Source organism: Ptychodera flava, assembly GCF_041260155.1.
Source record: "Ptychodera flava strain L36383 chromosome 23 unlocalized genomic scaffold, AS_Pfla_20210202 Scaffold_23__1_contigs__length_28996876_pilon, whole genome shotgun sequence".
Classification (NCBI taxonomy): domain Eukaryota; kingdom Metazoa; phylum Hemichordata; class Enteropneusta; family Ptychoderidae; genus Ptychodera; species Ptychodera flava.
In genome coordinates this window covers 5,268,910-5,275,456 of record NW_027248277.1, presented here as the reverse complement: position 1 = coordinate 5,275,456, position 6,547 = coordinate 5,268,910, and the positions used below count along the sequence as shown (strand labels likewise).

Here is a 6,547-nt window from a genome sequence, read left to right as displayed (position 1 = left end):
TCAACTAATCCCCCTTGCACATGTGCGCCCTACAGAGCAAGTAATAATAATAAATGAAGTGTATTTACTATTTGAATGTTAATTTGGAATACAATTCAAAAATAAAAACACCATGGAAAAGAATATGTAATTACCCGCGTCATTACCTCAACATTTCAATCAGTATACATCTATAATAACTTCATTATTATTTCAGGTAATGGAACAATGAATATTTTAACTTCTTTTAATTCAAAGAGGCAACCTCTTTCAAGGTCTTCCCCTGTGTACTGCCATTTTTCTGTTTTCCGACTCTGTTTACTGTTTGTATCTCCCCTCTCCTTCTCTGTCTGTCTGTCTGTCTGTCTGTCTGTCTGTCTGTCTGTCTGTCTCTCTGTCTCTCTCTCTCTCTCTCTCTCTCTCTCTCTCTCTCTCTCTCTCTCTCTCTCTCTCTCTCTCTCTCTCTCTCTCTGTGTCTCTCTCGCTCTCTCTCTCACACAATATGGTATATCATTTTCCACCCCAGTTTTTTTTCCAGGCTGGCGTAGTTACTCAACGGACTTGTTCTTGAAAGTTTTTTTTTTCTCGGCAATATCCGTCTTTTATTCGTGTATCATCTTCTCGTGTGTGGCTCGTGTCAAAAATAAACATAAAAAATTGCGAAGTTGATTTCATTTTTACTTTCAAAGCCTACCTTTGACAAGACTGCTTTAATTTCGTCCACGCGCCCTCCCTCCCCCGTCTACATTCATTTGTACTGATATTTGAAAGCAGTATTATTATTATTATTACACGACTTTATCTAAAGAGGGTAATCTGAGTTACAAAACAAATTGTAAATTTACATAAGAGCCCTCTGTGAGCTCGAAAAAAGTACATGCGTATAAATAGCAAATACAATGTACATGTACATACAGCAAGTGTTCAAAAAAGATGAGTAACATCTTCATTGCAACAAAAAGAAAATAAATTAATCTAAATCTGAACCCTCATTTGTAAACTTCGTCATCAGATAATCTCGCAACTTTACTTTGAAAGAGGGTAAAGTTGAGGTATTTCTAATCGCATAATTCCAATTACTCGCAGCACGGAAAGAGAAAGACTTTTGACCTGTGGTAGTCTTGAATTTTGGAACACACAAATTCCATGACTGGCATTACGGATGTTTGATGAAATTCAATGAAAAACGTCACTCAAATAAGAGGATGCAAGGCCATTCAATGATTTGAATGTCAATAATGCGGTGAAATAGATAATACGTAGGTCAATCGGCAACCAGTGCAAAGTTAAAAAGATAGTTCGTGAGGGAACACTCATATCAACCCCTAAAATTACTCTTCCAGCCCTCTTCTGGAGTTTGTAAATACGGTGAAGATTTGACTTTGAAGTATTGACCCAAATAGTGCAACAATAATCAATCGAAGAAAGGAACAGTGCATTGTACACAACCAAAAGAGTACTCGTAGTGGCAAATGGACGTAGTTTGCGAAGGATACCAATTCTGATAGAAAGTTTCTTACACAGGTTATCAACGTGCAGTTAAGGTTGTTATAGCTCTGAGATATCGACCTTACTTTGTAAAATACCAATTTGATTGTTATTTGTTCATCTAGCAGTGCTCCTCTTCCAGAATACTGGTATCAGGTGAATTTAATGCCGCCGAGTCCAACAATGGAGAATAAAACATAAGAAAACCGCTTCACTACTCTAGAGGGCGTGCTGTGCACTCTTTACAACTGAAGTGAAAATACCCAGCTGCGTGCTTTGAATGTTTGCATGTAAATAATTATGCAGACAAGAATACGAAGATTACATCCTCTACGGAAATTTTAAAATTCAAACATGCTTAAATGTTGTCGGTTCGCATACTTCTACTAAACCGATCTAGATTTTCGGACTCTTAAACTTAAACCATTCTTTTCTTATCGACTACTTGTGGGGGCTTATTTCTTAGCTCTTGGAGTTAGAAAATTTTTCTCAGCCTTTGATTTTCGAAAATTCAACAATGGAGCTATAAAGAAGAAAGTTTACGCGTTACGTTCGATAGTTTGTTGATTGCTTCAGTTTTGCTTGTGTGAGAGGGCGTGATATTTTCCATTCTTAGATATAACTTACACGCACTTGTTCACGTCAGGTTCCCTCGTCAGCACAAGTCATTTTCTGTTCCAGCATTGTGTCGGGTATGCAACCCTCTTATGTTTACTCACAAGACAAGCAACATGCTGTACCATGCGTAGTCTGTGGCAGACGATGCGAAATCAATAGTCATCAAACAATGCAGATGCCAAGGATGACCATTCGCCAATATTTACTGTGAAATGTTTAACTTTGAACAAGAATGGACGACTGTGTATATTTTCATATTTTTCTATGAACGTTACATTATCGTAAAACGACCTGTAAAGTAAATGCAAGCATTGGCTTGCCTCTCTCTCCCTCCTCTGTTTTTCTCTGCCTCTGTGTCTGTATCTGTCTTTCTCTCCGTCTCTCCGTCTCTCTATCTCTGTCTCTGTCTCTTTCTCTCTATCCTCTCTACCTGTCGTCTGTCTGTCTCTGTCTCTCTGTCTCTGTATGTCTGTCTGTCTGTCTGTCTCTCCCTCCCCCCCCCTCTCTCTCTCTCTCTCTCTCTCTCTCCTCTCTCTCTCTCTCTCTCTCTCTCTCTCTCTTCTCTCTCTCTCTCTCTCTCTCTCTCTCTCTCTCTCTCTCTCTCTCATAATGATGCCAACAGGTATCATAAGTTGAACATAATCATGCATCATAATCATTTAATTACAGTCAGTAAATACGCAGAGACTCAAAAACACGATAGAGTTTAAAAGCACAACGTTAACTTCACAAGACACGATCCTTGTATAGTGCAACACTATGCTTCATCTTGAGTTTAAAAGACTTTCGGACGAATCTTTGATTTCGCTTTTTTACAATAGCACTCAAAACTCGATATTTTGTCATCCCAATACGTATTGTACCCATTGGATTGATAGGTGCCGCCTCTGAATCGATGCGTTTCGCCCTCATATTGATCGTCGTCGAACGCTTCGAAAAGGCAATTAGGGTGAACCACGATGGCGGAAACTTCGTCGTTCAATCCAGAGTCACTGATACTTGGTTGAGCTTCTCCAGACTTGACCACTCGTGAGGCGCCCTCACAGTCTGCATCCTCGTACAAGATGGCACAGTAGTCCCTCTTCCAAACATCGGTTGGACAGGTAGCCAAGCAGCCCCCGAGCAACATGGTCGCTAGCAGAGTTTTGAAGCAAATTCCATCCATACTTGGCAACTCTTGTGATTTGAAGCAAGCCTAAAATAAAAAAAAAAGACAGCTAATATGACGTACAAAATACCACGGACTCGTGCCCACCGTGGACTTTTATCGGCCAGGGTGTAATATCGAGATATATTGAGTAAAGGTAGAACGCACCTCGGGGACAGACATTCGGACTCTCAAACTTTTACAATTCTGTTCTGATATACCACATGTGGGGGTTCATTTTAAAGCTCTTGGTGAAAGAAAACTTTTCATCGGCTTAGTTTTTCTAAATTCGAATTTATTTTTATTTTTCTCCATAGAGTTAACACAGGGATGGCGGCCATTTTGAATTTCTAATCTCGGTAAATCTTAAGCTTGGGTAATTTGTTTCTGTAGTACCAAAATTTGCATGGTGACCGCCTATTTTTATTCTTGATTTTGAAAGAGAATGACTGAAAGATTCCTTGAGGAAAGTTAAAGCAAAAGTTTAAATCTTTCACTTTCGAGGCGCATACTACCTTAAGGTAGAATGCACCTCTGAGGAAAGATATACGTTTACAAATGTTTTGATCTACGCTTGTGTTGGCTGATTTTAAACCTCATGGAGTAAGCGAAATTTTCATACATCAAATCGAAACTTTGGAATTTTTCTCATAAAGCTAACACTGGGGCTGCGGTCACACTGAATTTCAAGAGGTAATTTGCTCCTCTAGTACCAAGTTTTGCACGTGACCGCTGGTTTTTATTCTTGTTTGAGCAAAGGTTTAAGTCTTTCAATTTCGAGGATAGTGAAACGCAACGTTAAAGGGAGGGGGTTACAGGAACTCTGCTCAAAGATTGCCAGGGACCCCTACGACCGCTGTAAACAGGGTAAGTTGGCGATTGAGGAAAGTTAAAACACGAACTTTGTTAACAATGAATATTGTAAAATTTAAATGTTGCAGCTATGTTGACGTGATGCATCCAGATATCATGCATGAAATACATTGTTTGTAAACAAGAAAGTCGAACATGCACAGTTCCGACGACACTCTCCTATAATCATTTCAACGGTGCTTGTTGCCTGTCTACATTGCACTTTATAAAATATGATGCCAGGTCCGTGAAGTATGATTTCTAATAAGCTCACTAAACAAGTAACTCATTTCTTCCTTGAATGCCTAAACTACGGCGAACAAGTTTCAAGTTCGATTCGTATGGTACTCATTAAAAAGTTTCTCATGTCCTTTTCCCGCGACAATTCAAGAACTCGATGGTACGATATGATTCGTAGTTGCTTTGAGTGGCAGTGTCAATTGGGCTTAATTAGCTCAAAACTTACAGCCACTTTCAGTAAAAACATTTGATGGCGACAGTAATCGATCGGTAACAGATAAACTCATTGATGCACGTGTGACAACCTAGGCCCTTTCATTCTTTAGTTTCCCTCTTAAAAAGCACCACAGCACATACATATCGCTGCTGCAGTACTTTGATTTCTCGAAAATGATAAAATGATACGATTTACCTATCTAAAAGTAGTACATGCGATTACATTCACACCGATATGAATTGTAAAATACGTCGACAGGACATCTATCAAGGTCTTTTCTCTGTACTTTGATACACACTGATAAGTCTCATAAACTCAGATGGCGTAAAACCATACATTGCTTCTAGCATATATAGATGGATTTTTAAAATATATATGAATCGAAAAGAACATTCTTGTGGAATTGTGAACACTAAATCTACAATGCAAACCATACAATGGTATAGTCTAATGAAACTGTATATATATATATATATATATATATATATATATATATATATATATATATATATATATATATATATATATATATATATATATATATATATATATATATATACTTATCACATGAACTGGCCCGAATTCCCACCTGTGTGACGTAGAACAGGACGGATAAGAAATCCGAATTACCCCTGTTGTACGTCATCAACCGGAACTTTTTTCTTTCATGGTACCGTTCATACATGCAGGTGTCGCGACACGAACAGATTTGTTGTGATCGATGTGCTCAGTAGTCTCGCACGTTATTTTTACAAAAAGGTGACCGGATAAATCCAGACATGGAAACATAGAAGGCATATTTGTCCCACGAAATTTCAAGTCGCTAAAACAATAGCTTTTCCCGAGAATCGAATGGAGATACCGACGATCGTTATTTTAATGGTTCAGTAACGTCTCGGCTCCAGTCGAGTCGTGTGGACGTCGTACCTGGCGACCCCGGTTGGCGATAAAACCGAAACTACACCTCAAACTGAATAAATGAGTATGGTATAATCTTCGGGAAAGCGACATAGGAGGCACAAGCCTAAAGTCATTCGACTAACAACGATCAATTTCCTTAATCACACAAAAACTCCGTAAAGTCTCACTCGGAATCAAACTTGCAGTGCGGCATAATGCTGTAGCGAAGACATAAGCTGTCGAGTTTTGTGCAGCGCTGTGGAATCCCATGTACTTCGAAAGTTGACACAGACAACACTCAAAACAGAATTTCCGTCAACAAAATTAGGATGTATCCATGGACGAGATATGTGTCAATGCAAACATCAAAGTTCGTAAGACGAAAACATTGATGACCGAGATCGGGATTGACGAGTTGACACCGGCAGAGACCGTGACGGCAACGTTGTGGGCACAGACATGCAATGAGTGTGTCATCGAACGGAATCTTTCGCGCTCGCAAAGGTCGTAAACTTGTGTGATATTTTGAAAGCCACAGCATCTCTGACAATGAGAATTACAGTTTCGATCGTGTCGTCTCATTAACTTCATAGATATAATTGTAAATATTCTAAGTAACTCTGAATACTATGGTTATCCGTCGCTAGCAAGGTGAAAGCTATGTCCGCCGCGATGGCCAACTTGCCTTGGCATCGGTACAGCGCGAGACAATGATTGACACGTTCACGTGACCGAATCCGTACGTCTGGTTGGTGGAGATACCCTTTAAATGTAGCAAATTTCAGCTTGATGGGATTTATGAATGAAAGTATCTCCTGGGTGACGGGCCTCTTTACTCTTTAAATGAAAGTAATCCGCGTAAGTAAAACACAAATCGCGACGAAATTCATGCAATTTGTTACGATAATTTTGATCCATCTACGTCAAAAGAAAAATAAGAAGACTGTTCATGTGATAAATATATAATCCCATAGTATTTTTCTCTGTTTGACGTCATCGTATACTCGTGTTTTTCGCGGAGCCGCACAACTTCTCGCCTTCGGCTCGAAGTTGTACGTGACGGCTCCGCGAAAAACACTCGTATACGATGACGTCAAACAGAGAAA

The 6,547-nt window shown here is 39.3% G+C and overlaps 1 long non-coding RNA gene across 1 annotated transcript in view; it reads right to left on the bottom strand.

Annotated features, from left to right (window-relative positions):
• Positions 1 to 2,713: 2,713 nt before the first annotated feature.
• The window catches only part of LOC139124054 (uncharacterized), a 4,844-nt gene continuing 1,010 nt past the window's right edge, over positions 2,714 to 6,547 (bottom strand). Inside the window, exon 2 of the long non-coding RNA XR_011549851.1 lies at positions 2,714 to 3,280. This is a non-coding gene — a long non-coding RNA (uncharacterized lncRNA). The remainder of the gene's footprint in view (positions 3,281 to 6,547) is intronic.